General features: G+C 35.5%; 1 protein-coding gene across 1 annotated transcript in view; it reads right to left on the bottom strand.

Annotated features, from left to right (window-relative positions):
• Positions 1-22,115, bottom strand: part of elfn1a (extracellular leucine-rich repeat and fibronectin type III domain containing 1a) — an 86,181-nt gene that overhangs the window by 14,486 nt on the left and 49,580 nt on the right. Inside the window, exon 2 of the mRNA XM_015053629.1 lies at positions 10,813-10,903. The gene's annotated coding sequence lies outside the window, so the exon portion shown is untranslated. The remainder of the gene's footprint in view (positions 1-10,812; positions 10,904-22,115) is intronic.

The following is a 22,115-nucleotide window of genomic DNA, read 5'->3' as shown; positions in this document are numbered from 1 at the left end:
ATAGAGAACATTTATCAAAGGGACAGGAGCAAAGTAGAGTTTAATTTAATTCAGTATGTTTGAGAATAAGCTACAACTTAGAATAACACCTGAAGGTTTAAATGCAATTTTCCAGGCCATCAACCGACTATCAACGTGCCACGATATTTTGCCCTCCAAGCCAAAGCATCTGCCAGCCATGTCTACGGCTGCTGACTCATGACATATTGAACAAAAGTGGGAGCTCCTGTGCAGGCCTGACCAAGCCGGGAAGTTGTGGAAACGTCGGTCTGTGAGGATTTAAACCGAACAATGTGAAGGCAGCTCTTCCTCTATAGTTTCGATGTCTAATTGTTAGTGAAGTGATAAAGTTCATGCATGCTGACAAAAATTCGAGATAAGACAGCCCTCCTTATCTTTGTCAATTACCTTGCCACATTCAGGCAAAGTTTCACCACCAATTAACCTTCAGTGAGAGACTGTAGCTAATTCAATTATACCGGACTGCAGGGCCATGCGTCTGACTGACAGCTCAGCATCCCTCCATGTTCTGATTGAGAGGCTGTGAAGAGGAGCATTATTGTGCAGATCTGTCTGACCCTGCAGGGCTACCGGACACATTTATGAAGTGCACATTATCACTTTGAGATTAGTGTCTCCCCTAAAAAAAACGATGTGAAGACAGGTTTACGTTAAATGAATGAGATTTTGAAAGGGTAAGTTCGACTTACTGACTGTTTGGTGGTTTTAACTTTACTCAAATATGGGTTAATCATATAAACAGATTTGCTTCGTTGTATTAGACTTGTTTAGTAATCCCTCAGTGAATGCAACATTTGAGCAGATGGTTGTTCCTGAAAGCAAATAGGAACTTCAGTGACATATTAATTAAACAGATGTCTCTCTCTCTTAAGCAGGTGTACAGATTTTCTGGAAAATCAGCTGCAGATTAGTTTTCTTGGTGGGCAATAAGATCATCATATTCCAACCTGAACCTGCTCTTGTTTTAAAGAAAAGGCTTTTACAGCTGAGCAAGGTGACGGGAAGAAAAATCAATTGGTTCTAGCAAAGGATATTAGGAAAGCCTGCCTTGTATTGCAGTTTGATCCATCTGCAGTAAGCTCAGAAGTGAAAGGGAACTCCATGGTGGCAAATGGAAACAACCTCCTTGTGTGATAGTTTCACCTCCGAAATAAAACTGTCTGTGATTTGAAAATAAAAGGTATTTTTTCATGACAGGACATATTTGTCAGAGCCTAATATGGAGCAGGGGATGCAACCAGGGTTTAAGGTCGACAGTGAAGATTTAACAGGCCTGTTGTTAAAAATCAAAGTACACCTAGAAGTGAGCTCAGCACATTACAAATCCACTAGCGGTATATTTTCCAGTCAGTTTAGTGGATGCAGCTGCTAAATGTAAAACATTTAAGTAGTAGTAGTTTCTATCATGTCTATTTGAAAAAGCATTTACTTTATGTTTTCCAAATATTTTTTCTAATAAGCGACTTGTTTTCTGCAATGCAAAGGAATGTTGTAGTCCAACTGACTTAAAAACTCTCCTTGATAAGGCCACTAAAGGAGTTACTACTGCCATTAACTTTTTACTTTTGTAAACAAAGAATATATTTCTGGATCAGAGCTTTTGTGTTTCTCTTTTTTTTTTATTTTTTGCATGTAGGCTCTGTCTTTTCAAACCCCCACTAAGTCATGGCTGATAGCAGCTCACAATGAGCCAAGTTCTGGTCCACTGTCACTTTTTATTTTTTCCAAAGTGCCTTGAGATGACATTTGTTGTGACTTGGTGCCAATGCATATAAATCAACTGAACTTAATAGAACTGAATAGTTATCTATTACACTTTTAATTATAGTATATGTTTTCTTATTTAAAAAAAAAAAATAAAATAAATATATATATATATATATATATATATATATATATATATATATATATCAGTAAGGATATTTTCAAGGGTGGTATAGAAATGTCAATATTAGAGCACATAACTTGTAACGAGTTATCTTTGACTCTATTTTATATAGCACATTTTTGCAAAAAAAGGAAAGAAAAAAGTAGTTACTAAACTTTTCATGTGGCATAAGGTACAATTACTAAGCAGAGGCAATGGGCACGTGCTCTATGTGATGTTTAACTTTTAACATCTTTAATAAGCTGTGCTTTCGTATAAATACACTTATTTTAACTTACAATGCATTTAATAAAGACTGGTAAGATTTACTGACTTATTTTTGAGAGACATCCCTAATCAGAGTCTAATAACATGTAAACATTTTATTTTATTGCATTAGTTTAAAAATATCTAAGCCACGATGGTGTTTCACTTTAAAGCGGCCCTCTAAACAACCCTTATATCAGTGTGTATTCAACAACACAAGACAACAGCAACAACTTGAATTGTTCATGTTTCAGATGACATTATTATGAATCCATATGTTTGTGAAACAGTTTTTCTTCACTCTTCTAAACAATATTGCTTCAAGTTTCAGGTATTTATTTATGCCTAGCACTAAATCACTACACTGGACAAATCATCCAAAGACTTGGTATTCTGAAGATATCATGGTCAGCCTGATAAAACTGTCAAAAGTTCTCCTTTTATAATGCTGTTAAAACTCCCAAATAATCTTTCAGTCTATGAATTTTAATATCTGCACCTGGGTGCTGTTTACCTTTTATTGCTCTGTTGGCACTTGGCAAGCGTCTGTGTTTCAAACACTTCTACCACATTTTGTGTTAATTTCCATTTAATTTATAACAACATGTGCTGCTTTTCATTCCTTTAGATATTCACCACATTTTAAACCCGCAAATGACCTGATAATTTATTATTTTCCTACAACATGACACTGTTCATAGTTGCATAACGTAAAAAAATAAGTGTACATTGTGAAGCTTAGGAAAGATTATGCTCATTATGAATGAGCATAATCTTTCTGAAGCTTTCCACAAATGTGAGAATTCCTTAATTGCTTTTCATAATACTAAAAGTACCGGGAAATATGTATGTACATTACTTTATTACGTTAATGTTGCTGTTTTACTTCAATGTATATTTTGGAAAAACACAAATGTTATCCTAAATATCCTCTGCACCTAAATATTTGGTCTTCGGTAGCATATTAGAGCTCGTCTTCAGGGAAGTTTTTTGTTCTTCTTTGGTGAATTGGGAGATATCTGTCTTTTTAGTTTTTATTTATTTATGGCACTTAAGTTTATTCCAAGTCCTCTAAAAGTGGTACATCAAACATTTGAAATTCAGTTGCAGTCAATCAGTGGCAAAAATGTAAACGTGTTCCTAGAACTGATGAGGCAAATCTCTCTTTCTCCAAGAGAGAAACTTTGATCGTAATTGTAACTTTTAAAATACATAATGGACGAAGACATTGGGTATTAAACTGGAGTGAAATGATTGCAATCCTTGGAGAGAAAGCTTTCAAACACAGTGATGACTACTGCTTTCACCTGAGCTGCCAATCTGGTTGTGGATTAGTTTACTCTGCCCGAGTCATTGTGTTAGAAAGACTGTGATATAGATAAAAGGAGTAATTAATGGGAAGTACCCTCAGTTTTTTCCTATTTCTTATGAAAAGTCCCTAAAAGCTTAGTTAGGGGTGATTTTATTATTGTCTACCAATATAAATAAAAAAACAATCCTATGTGTATTGTATTGAAATGCCCCACTATCTGTGCAAATATGAGATGTTTTTTTGTTGTTGTTTTTTTTTCATATTTTTTTTGTTTCGTTAAAAGGTTTTTCAGAAACAAACTAACTGCTACCTCGATTGACTCATCAGACTATCAGTAGATAATTACACTATAAGTCAGCAATTTCAAAATTAGAATCCAGTTCATGTCTCATGATTATGATTCAGACTTTATGATATTACATAATTGTAAAAGTGGGGCATATACTTTAAATATGGGAATTATATTTGATAGAATGCAATTTTGAACAATTCTCAGGTTTTTTAACAGTGTTATTGTCAGTGTACCCTTTACAAGAGGTTGTTTTGGTTGCTGCTGCTCAAGCTAAAAAGGCACCCTTGTAGGAGAGATCTGGAAACAGTGAAGCACACTGCTGTAATAAAAGTCATTAATAATAACAATGTTCAAAGCAAAGTGTTTAGGGACAACTCTTTCCATGGGATTTGTCCACACACAATGATTTGGAACTACAAAGAGGATATGTTACGTGCAGAATGAACCACATCAAAACAGAGAGAAAACAGGCTAATGTGAAGAAGAAAGTTAATGTTCACCGTGTACCTCAGCAACAAGCAAAGATCACCAGCAGAAAAAAAACGCAGGTTTAGTGTGTGTGGATATTCTAAGGCTACTTTAGAAATAAAGAAAAAAATAGCAAAAGGAAGTTAAACCATAATAGCAGCTTTCCAAAACCTGGTTTACCTTGTATTGCATTAATGAAGCCTCTTCAAATAGAAACGTGAATCTGATAGCCTGAAAAATATGTAGGAATGAGTTAATGAGTTACCAAAAAACAGACAAAAAGAAAAAATATATATATTTCTGCTAAATATACTAGTACAAGTTTTGAAAAAACCAAAAAACCAAAAAACAAAACATGCTTTCAATTGCATTTTTGGAGGATTTAAAATGATGAACTTTGTGTTTGAAATTAAATTGCTTACAGAGTAAATTTGAGCCATTTTTGGAAGTGGGGGAAGCTAACAGCTAATTAAGATGGTGTCTTTGAATGAGACGGACATTTTAAAAGAACGCATGGCTAATTTGCATCGTCAACACATCACTAATGACCTGTAACAGGCCATTGGAAAAAGAGGTCTGAGCTCAAGTATGTTTACGGCTTTAGGCGAAATGCTCACCTATAGTTGGCTCAGATCTGGTGAAGATAACTTTTGCTATCAGGGTAAATCTGCAAACTTTCTCCATAATACAACACGCAAATGGATTCTTTAGCAGCCTGAAGCTAACAGGCCTACAACCTTAGTTTGAAGACAGAAACATCCCCCAGAAAAATATTGGTGAAAAATGATTTGACACCCCTAAAGTTCAGGATTCATAGATAACTTCACGACAGAGGCTCATAAGACAGGAGCTCACAGCCTTATTGAATAATGATTAATGACTGTGAAGCTGTAAGCTCACTTTTTTCTGCACACCTTCCCAGTCTTTACAATATTAAAGTCATTACACTAGTACCTGAAATCCCTATGTTGGTTCTGTCAAAAATCAGTCATAAATGAACTATGACTAGTTCACAGTATTTAACTACTGTACAGTAACCTTGACCCGATAAAAACTTACATCACAAACATGTTTTTTTTCACATAGATAGATTGCTAATGTCTTGAACCCGGTGGGTTTTCAAAGCAGTCTGCCAGACTGATTTGTTGTGGAACTTGCACCACTACGCTGACAAATTGCCACCCAGTTCAGGAGTCAGACAACGATACACATCTTTACACCTCTAAGGTGAAAATATAAGCTTTAGCGCTATTCCTCCAAAAAAAAAAAAAAAGGAGAGAAAATAAGGCTACAAAATGTGAAAATAATAAAGCCTCTTCTTAAATAGATGTCTACTTTTTCCCAGTTATTGGAGAATGTTGACAAAAAAAGGGAATGAAATAACAGAGAATGAGACCTAATAACATAGGCGCTTTGCAAATGGTTTATCTAATGATGCTGTGACAGTTTTCTCATTTCAGTGGCCTGCTGTCTCATATCCTGCAGTCTTGTCATCTTTCACACCAGAAAAAGAGTTATGAAAGACACTACACACGAGTGGGGATGCCAAGGGAGGCTCATACACCTGACAGTTTTCATTACAATTTATTGTCGACAGTGAGTCATTTACCATTGATTTGCAAAAGTTTGATAGGTTCAGAAAATAAAAAAATAAATTAAAAAAAACATCACCTTAATGTTTCCAAAGACTCAATTCTCAACATCTTGGTTTGAGATAATACTTTTATTTGACATTACATAAAATACATTATGTAATGTCAAAATGAGCTGGCAAAAGTCTTACAAAAATAAATTAATGTGAAACATTAGCGGGGAAGTGGCATTAACACAAAGCACAGCTTTTACAAGGAGGAAACAAAAGCAGATGGCCAAAATAAAATCTACTTCAGGGACGAGTAGCCTCTGATTTTTAATCCTACTCTGTAGGCGATAAACCGGAGCCTAAGTGATCTCTGTTTTTCTATGTTGATAACTCAGCCATCTGTAGTTGTAGACTTTATGTCATTATTATATGGACAAGCCACCACAGGGTCTATTCAGGGAACAAATCAAATTTCTTGTCTTAATCTTATTTTTACACTAGAATTAAGTTTTTGTTTCTTTTTTTATTTCCAGATGACTGAGAACATTTAAATAATGCACCCTTATGTCTAATTTGCCATGGATATACTGTGAGACATAACTTGCATTATGAGGAGAAACATAAATCCTCAGTTTGTTTCAAAACAACAAAAAGGTGTTTTTTGAGCTCTGATTTAATTTCAATGTCTAAATTCCAGATGGGAGAAAATACTTTGTCTTGTGCTGCCTCACAAAGTAAATGGCATGTAATAAGAGCGGAGAACAGAGGTGTCATGATTTGAGACAAGTATCCTGTCATATAGAAAAAAAAGGTGCCACTGTGTTTTATCAGCAGTGTGGAAAGAAAGTCATTAGGGAATCTGAAATAAAACTCTGACAGCTGTCTGTCAAAAGCCTGATGTCATTTTTTAAACATCCTTTCTTTGTGGGGTTTTTTTTTTTTACGTAATTGGTTTTTAACTATGGCATAAAACATAACAGAAGAAAACAATGTCTAATTTTCACGAGTAATATTTAATTTTGAAACATTTGTGCATTTTCTTTTCTAAACACATGGGCTTTTGTCAAGAATTATGCAAAACCACAGCTGGAGTAAATCTGTAAAGAATTGAAATCTACAGTACCAATCCTCGGTTATGGCTGGTGCAGATGTCTAATTACAGACTAGCAAAACACCCTCAGAATTACATCATCCATTTTCAGTTCGCACAAATGCTGCCTCTTTTCTGTTACGTTGGTATAAAGGAGCTTTGTTCAATGAAGCCAAATACTGGAAGTGCGATAGTCAATAACTAGTGGAAGATTTGAAGTTCTTCTTTCAAAAAGGACATTTGATGATCGAGTCTTTGGTTAAGTTTCCAACATTTGCTTTTGATGAAGCTGCTTGTGGTGGCCATTTATGTAATGTCTGCAACTTGTAATTTCTACTAATTTAGTTTTCTATTTTGGGGAGTTTAGAATTTATTTGAGTTAAGTTTAGATCCAAAATCTGTAGTTAATTTGTATATTTGAATTGATTAGATTATGTTGTAATTGGTTAGACCCTCCCATTAATTTGAGTAATTAAAACACACCGGGTGCTGAGTGGAGCGATTGTTTGATAAATGTTTGGTGTGTGGATGGGAGGTTTTTTGTAAATGATTTTTTGACCACTTTCACTTTCACTTTTCACTTTTTTGTACTTGAAATGTCATAATAATTTTACTTTCATTTTTTGAGTAAGTTGTAGGACATTTTTGGTAATTATTTTTTTACAAGAAATAAAGAATATATTTTTTCAAACAAATTAAGTCGGAAGTGCGTTCAAATCAGAAACCACCTGTTAACACCCACGGCCTTTGTTGGAATATTGTTTTTTGGAAACGAGAAGGCCTCGACACTGCTTTTCTAACATTTAGGTGTTTATTTTCTGATCCTGTTTTTTTTTTTTCACATGCTATGTCCTGTCTGAGCCATTTGCCATAGATTTATTACTTTTCACATTTATGATAAGGCAATGAAGTTGTAAGCTTTGTTTGTTATTTTTGGTTCTTTCTCTCCAGCAAAATTTCAGACTTAAGTTTCTGGAAAAAGAAAAAAACAAAAAAACATAACAAACAAAGCTTGTTTTAGACTTTTTATTCAATGGGGAAAACAACTCATAATCGAAAATTATTGCTTAAATTAAAATAAACATGGCTAAATAACTTCTTATTTAAAAAATGCATTTTAAAGTTATAGTTTTCAAAAGACTTTCTTTACAGACTTTAATTGTACCATATGTTTTGGTCAGAGCATATTGTTTGGCAACAAATTTTGGTGTCAAAAAATTATAAATACTTTGAAAAGGAGCTTGTGGCCACGTTAGTGGCAATGCTTCTCTTAGCGCAATTAGAATAAAATTTGTCACTGGGGTATTTACTACTGTAGTAAGATTACAAATGAAAGATTACAATTAAATTACAATTATTCATAAAATCACTGTATTTGCATGGCTGCCACAGTTTTTGCCCCTACTTGTGCAAAAGCTGCGAAGTAGATGTGTTTTGTCTTGACAATCTAATCCAGTGTTTGTGCAATGAGAAACAGCTCAAGATTCCTCTCTCTGTATCCAACAGCCTTGTGAAATGTCTTAGAAGACTGAGTGCTGTCTTTTTAACTAAACAAGATTGCATTGTCAAAAAACAGTTCCAACAATTGTGCTATTGTTGACTTTATTACAAACAATTGTACATTCCTAGGGATTTTTCCCTCGATTTACTCAAGTCAGAGTTTTAGTTTGTCTGTATTTTTTTCTGTATTTTTTTCATGAGACAAGGGCATTGCAATAAAAGTTGAATTAACTTTAAAGGTTGTTACACAGCTTTACCAGGGGCGTCAATAAAGGTGTCTGGCACTGTTAAAAATGGGATAACTTGTGGGGCATTTGCTAATAACACTTCCCCCCATTGCACTGCAAAGCCTTTAATCTAAGCCAGTAAAATACTGTTTACATTTTTGATAGATGTGGTCCTCACCAAAAACTTTATATAGTGAAGAAGTGAGATAAATTATATGTATATATATAAAATAGAAAATACAGAGCATTATAGCAGATGACAGCCAGCAGAACATGTTGATTAGATGAGCTCTGGGAAATGTACTAAGCAAATATTCAGCATTGGAAATGAATGCCTATTCCGAGATGTCTTTGCTTATCTGGAACTAAAACACTTATAGTTTTCCATTATTTGTGAAAAGCAAACATCCTTTTCAATCTAAAACATGAATGAGCCAGTTAGGGGGAAAAAAAAGGTGTGTTGCATCAGCCTTGAGGAGAAATTTAGCTAGTTAGTTATTTTTACCAACATGGACTGCAGCCAAAATGAAGTTTAACAAGCTGGAGTATTATAAATGCACCAGCAAATCACCGGGAAGGCCGGCATTACTTTGATGAGAACCGAGCTGTATAATTGCCGACCATACAGATGTTTTATAATCACTTTATGTGAGCAATTTAAAACTCCCTGTGGGATCCAAGTCTCTCTGAGGCTAATCCATGGTGCTCTTTACGGTAATCCATTCGAATAACTCTTCTCCAGTGTCATCGATTAGAAATTCAGGTTGATGGAAGAGCTGGGACTATACAGCATGATAGGGCTGAAACGCTTGTAACTCAGACCGAAGAACATTCATTCCAATGACTAATGACTTGAAATCAGTTGCAATTTTTTACTCTGTACAATTAGGACACAAAACACACAATACTTGTAGACATACATGTAGACGTGCCCGTGCAAAGTCGAAACATCTTTGTAATTCATTTCCAATTAACAAGATTTATTAGTCTCTTTTTTTATTTGTATGACAATACTCTTCTTTCCTTACTTTTTACAGTTCAGAGTCATTGGCGAAGCTAATAACACAAGGGAATAATTGACTGGAGGAAGAAAAAAAACTCTCTTTGATTTCTGTTGGACCAAATGACAAATGTTATAATGAATCCAAAGGGCACCTCCTATTGCTTTTTGTTACATGACACCTGAGTAACATGTGAGTCAGCTGAGCTAAAAGGTTGTACCAGTTAGGAAAATATATTGCAAGAAAATGAGTCTGTGGTGACTCACAGGGTCAAATCTCTTTAGTAAGACCCACTTAATTAGCACTAACTGTTAGGAGTACACATGCATCTCCTGTCTCTGTTCCTACACCACCCATTGAAAGCCTTCACTTGTTGACCAGATACAAAAAGGGAAAAAAAGAGCTAAAACTGATTTCTTTAATCTATTGAAAAACCAAAAGCAGCTTACTTATAAAATTATTGAATCCTTTATGAAAGATCAATTTTTAGTGTGGCACAGCGACTGAAAAGTATTACATAAAAAAAAAAAATACAAGGTACAATAGACTTTCTGATTTGATCAATCAATCAATCAAACAAACAAACAGACAAACAAACAAACAAACAAACAAACAAACAAACAAACAAAGGCAGAGTGTTGGACATGTAGCTGACTCGTGTCTCTCTGTGGCTCAAATTGAATTAAAACTTAATTTGATTAAAGACTAATTAGTTACAAATTAACAAAAGTAATTACACACTCTGGTCTGTTTCACATATTCATTTACTTACCCTTTACTTTTATAGCCAGACAACACTGATATAAATTTGCATTCAGTCCTTAAAGAGTGAAATGCACAGCAAATGCACCATTCGCAAGAGGAAAGGTACATTTTTAAGCTGTCTAAAAACAAAGATAAATTAGGTAAAAATTGTTATTTTGCTCAACTTTATGCTAAAACTGCAGCAACTGTGCAACTTACAAAGTGGACACAGCTTAAATCCCACAGAGGGATATTCATGCTGTCTACACTCAGGATGACATGTCCTTTAAATGACTTGGCTTTGGCTCTGTACTGTTCTCGTCATATGTATTGACCAGCGGATTAGTGATGTGATCCTCTTAGGGGTACGTTTGCTCATGCAGAACTTCAGCTGAATTAAGTCATGTACACATCTGTGCTAAACACCTGTACTGTACTTACTGCTGGAATCTGGGTTGGACTCCTCAGTTAGAGAACACATCCCTAATAGCCTCCAGGACGGCAGATCTCTCCGGGTTTCTCTTGCCGATTTCTGCAAACAAAGATTGATAAAGATGCATGTAAATGCTCTTCCTTCTACAAGTAATGACCATTGAAAAGTACATCTCTTTGATTTCCCCCAAAAACTCTGTGTTCAGAGGATAACCTTCTTCTTTCTCTTTGCAGAGTCAAAAACGGATTCAGTACTGTTTTTTTTTTTTCCAACAGTGGGAGTCACCTCATTAACCTTATCTAACAAGCGTAAGCTAATGAAATCCTCTCTTTCAGTTCCTGGTCTTGCCAAAGTTAGTTTTACTAATTAATCAAACATGGAACCTCCTCCTACCTCTCCATCATCTTAATGACTTCCCTACAAAGCGAGTAAGAATGCATACGCTGCCCTGGGGAAGGCTACTTTGGCACATCTTTCATGCATTTTTATTGGAAGCTGAAGTAACGACATCGGAAAAGCTTTGCACAAAAGAAATATGGAGACTTTGTATTCCCGAAATAAGCTTAATGGAGATGAAGCACAATTCCTTTATTGCTTGGCTGTCTTTTATCCTTTTTGTTGTATTTCTGTTTACAGACCAGCTACAGCATGCTATAATCTAAGGTTGCAATTTTCCTTCCCACATAGATATTAATGTCTTCAAAACACAACGTAGCTCACAAAGCACTTATACCATGTCTCTTCCAAGCAAAACAGTTTTGTGCTCTCGTGTCTTTCGATTCATAGTGTGTTGCAGGTTGTACCAGATGAAAAGCATGGGCAAAATCCAACCTTCATCAATCAGCAATGTGAATCTGCAGGGTTTTTTTTTTTTTTTTTTTTTTGCTAAATGAAAAGACAATGGTCAATGCAATTCAATTAGCTACCAATTTGCATTTAAGTGAAAGAGGTGATAGTTAAAGTGGCCTATAGCAGCTGCATTTCTGCAAAGAACCATGACAACACAACACAGCTGAACCAAGAGAAAAGGGTAGCTTGGGAGTCTTCAGCTGTATTCTTTTAATTACTCATCATAATGACACCATTTAGCTGTTCAATGACCCATTTCACAGCATTGAACAGACATGGGAAGCTCTCCGTCCTTGGCAGGGTCAGTTCTGCAGCTCCCCCTTCGGCCATTTTTTTTTTTTTTTTTTTTTTTTCTCCACTGGGCTTTGGGAGGCAGGTTCCTCTGTCATTTTCTCTCAAACACATTCACACTTACACATGAAAATCATCATCGCCACAAATTAGGTATGGTTAAAATGTTTCTCCACGAGGGACTTCGGTTCAGAAAGGTGCTCATTATATGGAAGAAATGTAATTATTCTTTCTGAAAGTTACAGGGCTTCAGATAAGAAAAAGTCTGTCACATAATCATCTTAGTATGAAACATTATCATTGTGAACAGTTGAGATATTAGCATATAAGTAGAAAAAAATCTTTTTTCTTAAAATTCAATCTTATTTTAAGACAAATTTGACATTCCTTGTAAGCATTAGCATAGCATTCTCATACACTTTTCAGCAGAAATACTCAACACAATAACGCGATGGAATCTTAGCAGGTTACTCTTCATTGTGTATTCTGACCTGGCACACTGGGACAGAGTGTTTCCCAAAAACACATTTAGAAAATCATACTTTGAACATGTTCTCTAAACATTTATTTTGTAAAAAGCAAATGTATAAATATACAACACAGGTAAGACGGCTTTTTTTTTGTCTCTCACAGAGATGTTTTCTTTTGGGATTCAAAAGGTTTAAGAAGGTTTAAAACAGCATTAAATAAGGCATTTTGTTGGTAGTGGGGTGTGCCAGGGATGTTTTTACGGGCTTTTGGTTATGCATTTTGAGAACCTGTAGGTCTCATTTTTGCTTTTTGCACATAATGTGGATCTGCTTGTGATTCAATTGGGTTTCAGCCAAGTGTGAAAGATGTGAGTCAGTTCAAGTTCTGAACCGACTCCCTCCAAGTACAGGATATATCTCTGTTTCAAGTGGGAGAGATCGGGGTCTCATCTCTAGTAATGCAGACACAGCTCTGCTCTGTTGTGGTGAAGAAAAGAAAGTGCACCAACAAACAGGGCTACTGATTTAACGCTTTGTCAGTGTTCCAACCCTCAGTTATCATCATGAAAACGGATCCTGACTGAATGCACAGAATCCTGCATACAAGCAGCTGAAATAAGCATTTCCCCTAGGGTTGCTGGGCATGGTTTTAGAGTTAAAGGTAACAAGCTCTGTCACTCAGGGGTTACGTTTGAGTAGAGCCATTGCTCCTCTTCACTGAAAGGAGTCTTCTGCTGTGATTTACGTATTTCATTAGGATGGTGACTCTTCTGAGATTTTCTGTTCATGTTGTAAGAAGACTGGTGAGAGACCAACACACTGAAATACTATAGAAGGTTTTAGGTGTAGGACTGCCTTGAGATTCCCACAAAGGATTAATATTTAAAAATTTTAATGGTAAATCAGTGATTCTTGAGAATAGGGACAAAACAGGTCCTATGGATAAAGCACAAAATTTGAATAAAATATACACAAAATTTATATTTTTTTTTTCAAATATCTGACTAAACTAACCTGGGTCATGTGAGCACAACAATGTATATTTTCCTGGTGTTTGCTGAATATTTTTTATTTTAAACATTGTAGTTGGTGGATGATGTCCCGGAGCAGAACTCAATACGTTATAATAGTTTAAAACAATTAAAGAAATGCTAAAATGATTTATTATGACAATTCAGTATAAGTAGTCATATAAATAATTATAAAAGTATCAATAAATTGAATTAAAAATTATTTTTACATATTTTCCAACTCCATTGAAATTTGTCCCTAGTTTTTGTCAACACTGTCAGACATGAAAAGAATATAAAAAAAATCAGGCATTATTGGGAGGCACCAGAACTTCTGAGTGATTCTCAAGAATCACTGAAATATCAACCAAGCAAGCGTTCATTCATTTCCAATAATGTGTGTAAGAGATCCAAGCTTAAAATCCTCTGGTGTCCTGTTGAGAATAAATAATTCTTTGTTTGTCCTCTATCTCTTTGAGCTAGTTGCAAAGCTAAAAGCTAAAGGAAATGACATGTTAGGAAACACCCTCAAAGCTAAGGTTAAAGGATGTGACACAGTAGGGAACGCCCCCTTTAGGGCACAGCTTAGATAGAGGCTAACAAAGTGCCATTTTGTCCTGCTAGCTCCTAAAGGTAGCATGAGAAATGGACCAGCTGTATATTGGTATTAATAAATGGAATCCATGCATTCAACTCACTGACTCTTCCTCAACCTCATACATCAATAACTTATCATGGAGAACGGATAATTCTCCACAGTGCCAAAAACATGTCAGTTTCTCACACACACTAACATCTAATGGTTTTTAAGTTCTTAACATCCACTCATGCTGGCAAGTCTTAACAGAATCCTATCTGGATGATGATGTGATTATTTTACTCAAATGATGGGATTTACCTCAAACCATTATATTCTGAACAGAAACCAAGACTTTTGATATACCTTAGCCTATCTGAATGTGGGCTCATTAAAAAAGGCAATTTATTCAACACTGGACATTAACTCTTGTCCTCTGGGTATCAAGCCTCATGTGCCCTGTGTGTCTTATTCAACCAATCCATTTTCCACATGTAGATTTATTTAAAAAATTTCGAACATCCTTAGCAAGCAACTAACCCGTACAAAATACCTAGACTATTAAGTCACTGGAAAATGGCATGGAAGGACTGTCTGTTCATTAACATTTATGACCAAAGGGTGCAAGAAAGCTTTGGTAGGTGATGAAAGGCAAGTGAGAATTTCTTGGCAACTGTGAAAAGGATTTTTGCAAATTACATGAGCGCAAATGGATTTTTGCGTTGTGATAAATTGTTTTTGCATCATCTACCCTTGTAATACAGCCTTTTATTATCCCCATGAGGGCACGACAACAAACCACTATTAGTTTAGCAGAAGAGGTTAAGTTTCCACCACTGCTACCTTGTTATCTTGCAGCATTATTGATTTTGGAAGCACCAGTTTTTGTCATTGGTTCACACTACTCACGGTGCTGTAGATGAAAATGGGGGAAATGGTGTACTGCTCTGGGCAGCCATCAGGTGAATACTCCCTAGATAAAGACTTCTTGTGCTTACATTTTCTCCATTGGCTCTACAGTCTTGAATATCCTAAACGATATTTGAATAAAAGCAAAACATCTGTTTGCACATCTGTAGAGGTGATGCTGTTAGAAATGCTTTTTTTTTTTACTGTTTGTGATTAGTCTTTTAAACCTCATAGACCATTTATGTATCAAATGTATTTGCCTATAATACACATCACATTACCTGTATAATATTAATAATAAATAATGTTTATTACTCCTTATCTGCCGGTTGGAGTCAGAGCTGGTCTAAGGTTGTATGGGGCTTCAAGCTGAATTAAACTTAACTCTTCTGGTTAAGGATATTGCCACCATTAACAGTATTTAATACAGATTTGATGGAATCTAGCAGAGAAGACAAAGTTTAATTTTTTTTAGCAGATTCACTTTTGGCAGAGCATTAAATGTGACACACATTAAACACATTTAATGTGCTACACATCCAGGTGTGTTAAATTAGACATGTCGCATGATGTGACGCATAATAAACCAATAGAAAAACAAAAATAAACAAGAGAGAGAATTAAAAGACAAAAACATCCATAATGTCAACAAATTCCCTGAACTTAAAAACAGTCACGTATAATTGATTATTATTGTCTTAGATGTATTTGTGAACAAACTGAGCTCAAGAACAGTTTAAACTCAACATTTTATCTATGTTAGTACAACAAACCATGAAGAATCCTTTCTGCATTTTAACTTGTAAACTTCCCACTTCTTTAAAGTCTTAAATTTTAAAGAAGGGGCCACTGCTTTTATCCACTTGTGCTTAGAACCTACTCAATATGAAGATGCACTTTAAAATACATTACTGCTCTCAAAAGACATCTTTATCTTGCTGTGTTTTATTTTAATTTTTATTATTATTATTATTATTATTATTATTATTATTTTGCTTTTCAGAAATAATTAGAAATGCAAGGATGGAGGAAGATGTACAGGAGGAGTGGTGGTGGTTGAGGTAGGGGAGGGTTCAGGGTGGTCAAGGTGGTGAGGAGCAGCAAACCCAGTATGGTCTGAAAGTCCAGAGAGTGTCTGGCACACATCCGTGATGCTGACCCGGAGCGTTCAAAGGTTGAGCTTTGGCACTGATCTGACTGATTCTGCGCAGCTGCTGAGGTGCAGAGGAGTGCACGTAGATATGAGGACAAAAATAGATTGCTGTGGTCCACAGCTTGATGCTGGTGTTCCGAATTTAAATCACTGTCAGGTAATTCTGTCCCATGATAACTTTTAATGAGGTAATTTAGGATGACAGTCTACAGCTGTTCTATAAAAGGTAGGAATGCTGCAATGCACAAACATGCACAAAGTTTACATAGAAAAAAGTTGTTGTTTTTTTCCTGTTCATTTTGTGAGACATAAGAATGTTGACGGTAAAAGTCGATGAGGAGACTGAAGTTTCCAAAATTTACTTGAATATATTACATAATATGTTCTTGTTGCCAGCATTCTGTTTCACATTTTGTTCCACAGTCTGTTCAGTAACTTTATAAATGTTGTGTTTGTAAAGCTGTAAAGAGAAAAATAAATAAATAAATAATCAAACATTTTTTTAATTAGTGTATTTTTCTCCAAGGTGCAATCAATGGGAAAGCCAAAGTTTCTGTGCAGATTAGCCTATTAATATATTTGACACATAACAAAAATGTTGAAGGAACATTATTACACTAATTGCACTTCTTTTTTCTGTCATCTTTCTCTTTCATCATTCACCAATATTGATCATGGACTTTCCTAACGACCTTTACGTTCTGATGTAACCTCAGATCAATGATGACACCTATTCTCCCTAATGACTCAAACCTGCCTTCAACGAAAGAGGGCTTTCCAATCTGACTTCAGTTTTGCTAACCTACTTTATATTAATATTCTCAGACAATTTAGAGGATATAGCAAGTAATTCCTGGAAAGAGACATTCATAGTAAAACGCAAACTTTCAGAATCCCTTTTTCCTACGAGGTGAATCTGTTGTAGAAAAACGGGTCTTGATTTCTTCTTTATTATAAGTATTTGCCGCCCTTGAAAAGTAGCGACCAATTTTTAGTTTTTTAATGCTTAAAATGGCTTCCCTTGGTATAATGCTTTGGGAGACATGCCCATAGACTGAGGCCCCGAAGAAACCTGTTATATCTTAATGGCAAATATCAACAAATATCTTTGGTTTTTACTTTTGATCATATTGTCATGTGACACTACTTTTAACAATGCAGCTGCATTTGGAAATAATATATTTTTAGCAAACAGTGTGGGTTAGACTATGGTACTGTTGATATGCTGATAACTCAGACAACTATCCTGTAACTTCTTAACTCAGAACTAATTTACTTTGTTTTGGTCTAAAAATACGTTAACAGTTATGGCCATACAGTGACAAAATAGGGCAAGCTGTCACAAAATCCTCACTATGCTGTGGAGTCTTTATTAATGCTTACTACTGAAGTCATGAAATGTCATTCGGTAAATAATGACACATTTAATATGAAGCTGACACCTTAACCCTTGTGTTTAGAAATGGGGTCCAACCGACCCCTCACACGTAAAACTCGTATCATTTGCCACAGTCCTCTACGTTTGTCGCTGTCCTCACACGCACAAGGGTTAATGGACATTTAATACAAGTTTTAATGGAATTTTGCATTGAACATCAATCAATCCTATTTATTTAGACACAATTATGGTCCATAAAAAAAAGCAAGAAACAGGCAGAACAAAAACAGGAATAATAAAAATAAAAATAATCATCCACTGCTATATAAACTAAGGTGCCAGTGATTCCAGTGTCTTTATTTACTGAAAAATGCAAAGTTGACACTTTTAGTCAACTTTTAATGCAACTTTTGGCGCAACTTTGCATTAAAAGTGTCATTATTTAACAAATTCCAGTTCATGACAACAGTCATAAACATCTTGGAAGACTCCCTCATCTTATGTCATGTTTGACAGTGTCAAGTCAGTCTTATGCACATCCCTTCAAATAAAGTGTTACTGCTATATTTTCATAAGTGTCTGTACCATACACTACAGAACTGTCAAAAAAACTCAATCAGTACTACGAGCCAAATGTGGAAGTTGCATGAATCACTACCACTTGTGAAATTTGTAATAAATTTGCACATTTTTGATTTTTGGCAAAAGCTATGGCGAGGGTATGCTGGTGAGAATGTTTCCTGTTATTCACTTCAGTGGAGCAGTCAATCAAGAAGTACCTAGCTGTCCTTAAAAGCATGACAGATGGTGTGGAGGAGGGAGTACAAAAGCGCAATGAATCTTTGAAGCCTACTGCAGTTGCAGGCTGGCTAAAAGTGCTTCTCTGAAAGGTCCACTCGGATGTGAAGCGCCTGGCCGTGTGACTGGATGCGTCTCATGAGCGCTGCTAGGTGGGCTCATTGTGTTAGACTTGCTGACTCAACCTGTGCTGGTGTCTGACAAGGATTTAATTGAGGAAAAGAGGAAATGAGGTTGTATTGGAATCCAAACTCAGGCGATTTTCCAACTGCCCATAAAATGTCTGAACTAAAGTAATTAGATTCACATACTGCTTTGCCAATACTTTGCAGGGAAAATTCCTGATTTAATATTTGAGTGGCTGTTTCTCAAAGCAAAGACGAGGAAACATTGCGTCCTCTTTCTCTAGTTGAAAATACAAAAACATAGTTACCTGTAAAAACCCAGATGTTAGCAATATGAACAAATAATGCACCTATGTATAAGTAGATGCTCATGAGTGAATATCTAAGAATAAACTATGAAACTGTATTTCCAATAGTAGACAAGTGTGCTTACTTTACCTTTAACAACAGCTGATGCCGTACACGGCGAAATGAGCACATATTTACAGACAGAACAGGTTTCTTAATAGGTTCTTGAAAGCAAGATACTGGTGTTGTGTTCAGTCATTCAATATTAAACTGGGGTAGTATTCTGTCTAGTCCAGAGTAAACATGTTGATGTCATGGTTTCAAATAAAATAGGACATGTTTTTGCTACTAAAGTTTATAAAAAATATACAACTGAGCGTACATGACAGGATTCCAAACTACAAATAAGTCATTATGAAATTTATTCTAATGAGATACTTATGGAATAAACTAGCGAGGTTAAAATCAAATTTAGAAACAGTAAAAAATGTTTATGAATTAAAGGCAAAGACAAGATTTAGAAACAGCAAAAAATGTTTATGAATTAAATGCAAAGCCAAGATTCAGTGATTGCTGCGTTCAATGCCGATGTCGTCATGCCGCATAGAAATGAAAGGCAAAACCTTGAGCTGGAGGGGAAATCAGTAAGGATTTATAAGTTAGCGGTTTTTTGGCCTGCATTTACATTCAGAAGAAGAATTTTGAGCAGGAAGAGGATTTGCATAACTTTGCAGTAGCGCAGTAGAGTTACAGATGTCTAATCAGCATTTCAATATGGAGTTTTATGTAAGGATTTGACAGTTATGTAGTACAACTTGCATTGTTTTCGCATTTAAAAGTTCAAATCTTTAGAAAATTTGCCAAATTAAAAGAACGTTTTGCCGTTTGCTTCATTTCAGAGGTGCATTTGTGTGCTTTTGTTAAAGTCATTCTGTGCTCTGTGAGCAGACTAGACCCTGGGGCAAAATAGCTGCAAAGCTATTGTTACACACATTCCCAGGCGGTTTTGTTTTGGAATTCATTTAAATAGCTGATCTTTGTCTCTTAGTTTCTCCTTTCCATTCAGGACAGCGATGAGCTATGATGAATACTAAAAGTGCGACCATGTGTCTCGCTCAGAGTGACTTATAGCACACATATAGGTTACAAAAACATTACTGCGCACAACTCAAAGACTCATTTCTTGAGTGACACAGGCAGTTATTTGTTATTATCTGGATTAAGTAGGGTGGAATGTCAAGGGTGACCGGTATATCAGAGTCTCTATGCGGTTCTAGCTCTTGCCTTTAATATTTTCTGCCAACTGTCTTCAGGGTAAGATCTGCAAAAAAAAAAAGAAAAAAAAGGGCATTATTTTGTCCTGCTACTCTAAAACCGTGAGAGACGTGTGCATGTGAAAAACAGACAAATGCACAGAGGCTTCTTTCAGGAAGAGAAAGGATCCCCGCCACTTTGTGCACCGGTAGACTCGAACGCATACTGTGTTCTGCTTTTATCACAGATGTTCAGTATCTCTGAACACTGGATTCAGCAGCATCTTAAAGATATTGTGCCAGCATGACTGAGTATGAATTTATGACACTTGTAACAACTCTACGGTAAACGGTGAAGTCATCTCAGGTAAAACTTGGTGTGAAACTCCTGTGCACTGCCTTTTCCAGACGAAGCTGTTCCTTTGTTGAAGCTCGTATCGTTTTGGTAGAAGTCACTTAGGATTCACAGTAGATCAAATTGACAGCCTCGGCAATAATTAAAGATAAATCCATGCATCAGTGCGTGTTCCTCAGTTCCAGTTGCGAGTTTAGAGACTTGCACATCGAGTCTACGATGTACACAGTGGTTAACTGTGAGCAATTAACCAAAGACTTAGTTAAGTTTAAAATTGCAATAAAAATATTTAGGCCAGAAGCATAGAAAACAAACAAACAGAAAAAAAAGCAGACTTTTTATTTAACTATGTAATTTAGTTCATCAGAGTTTAGATAATAAAACTAAAATGTTGAATTTCAATTGTATTAAACTTTAGAGAGAATTCATGGCTTAAATCATCATGGAATCCTTCTTGAAAGATGTCAAGATGTCTTCACTGTCCTTCCGCTTACTTGTCAACTAATTTGTCGATGATAGGAATTAACATCTGAATTGGATTTATTGCACACAGATTTATTTACAAAACCTGAATGAAGCTGAAAAACAAAGACCACGTCAGTGAAATCAGAATAATAACAGCCCACAGACTTCTTCACTCTTGTCCAGCCATTTGCCACTCAGTGTTTCACATGCTCGTCAAAGCACAAAACCCAGCAGTGGCAAATGACTTGTGGCTCAGTCTTTACACAAAACCCCAACAGAATAACAAAGAGCGGTGTGGAAGAAGAAGCAGCAATAGCAAAATCACACACTCAAATTCGACACCTAAACAGATTGCTTTTATTGTTCTTCTTTGAAATCACTTTTCTGTTTAGCATTCCATTTGTTTGCTTATTTCTTGTTTCCTGTCTGGTGCTGAAGTCTATGCATAATTACAACAGAAAAAGAAGCAAAAACAGATTTTTGTGGCCTAATAGAAAAACCTGATATCATACACTAACCCTAATTAAAAATTGTCTGTCAATTAGTATATATATATATATATATATATATATATATATATATATATATATGTGTTTGGATGAATTACTAAAATGCTTGCACATGCAGAAAACAATTTAGTGGTATACCGCTAAATATAATAAATGCATGCTCCACCATGACACAGAAATGTTGGCAGAATAAGTGCTGAATGTTGCTGCAGGGAAGATAAGAAAAAAAAAAAACTTTTATCTCCTTTTTCTTTGCAGTGCAAGGCACATTTATTACAAACCCTGTTAAAGATGTGTAACAAATCTTAAAATAAATCATTTTTTAGTGCAGTACCATTATTTCATACTGCTAATTTTAGAAAAGCCCTTTCTTTAAACGAATAAGCAAGTAAAGTCAACCAGAGGCAGACTGGAGTTATGTGAGGCTTTAGGCAGAATTTTAAGTGTGGGGGCCATCTTCAGATTAACCTCTAAGCCACTTTAGCACCAATGACCCCAATCATGTCTTCGTCCATCCTTGAATTCTGCATTAACACATCTTGTTCTACAGCTACTTGTAAACAAACAGTGAATTACGATGACTACATAACAGACTCTGCCTTGGTTATTTTTCTTATACTGGTCAGAAAATCATGAAAAATATACACATTTTATTTTTTTTCTGTTTTTCTATGTTAACTCTTGATCCTCCCTGCATGCCAAAAAAAACTTATTCCTGAATGTGGAAGCATTTTAAAAAGTGGAAGTATTTTAACCCAGAGGAAGGCTGCATAACCCAAGGGATAATTGATCAGAGACAATAGTTTATTATTTCCTCTTTGTACTTCAAGAACTAATGCATTCAAGCATTTTTTTTCAATATGGTAATTTTCTTTCAGCTG

Source organism: Poecilia latipinna, unplaced genomic scaffold, assembly GCF_001443285.1.
Source record: "Poecilia latipinna isolate Pla-1442-1.1 unplaced genomic scaffold, P_latipinna-1.0 Scaffold1188, whole genome shotgun sequence".
Taxonomy (NCBI): domain Eukaryota; kingdom Metazoa; phylum Chordata; class Actinopteri; order Cyprinodontiformes; family Poeciliidae; genus Poecilia; species Poecilia latipinna.
Note: the sequence above shows the minus strand (reverse complement) of the source record. Positions and strands in the feature narration are given on the sequence as shown.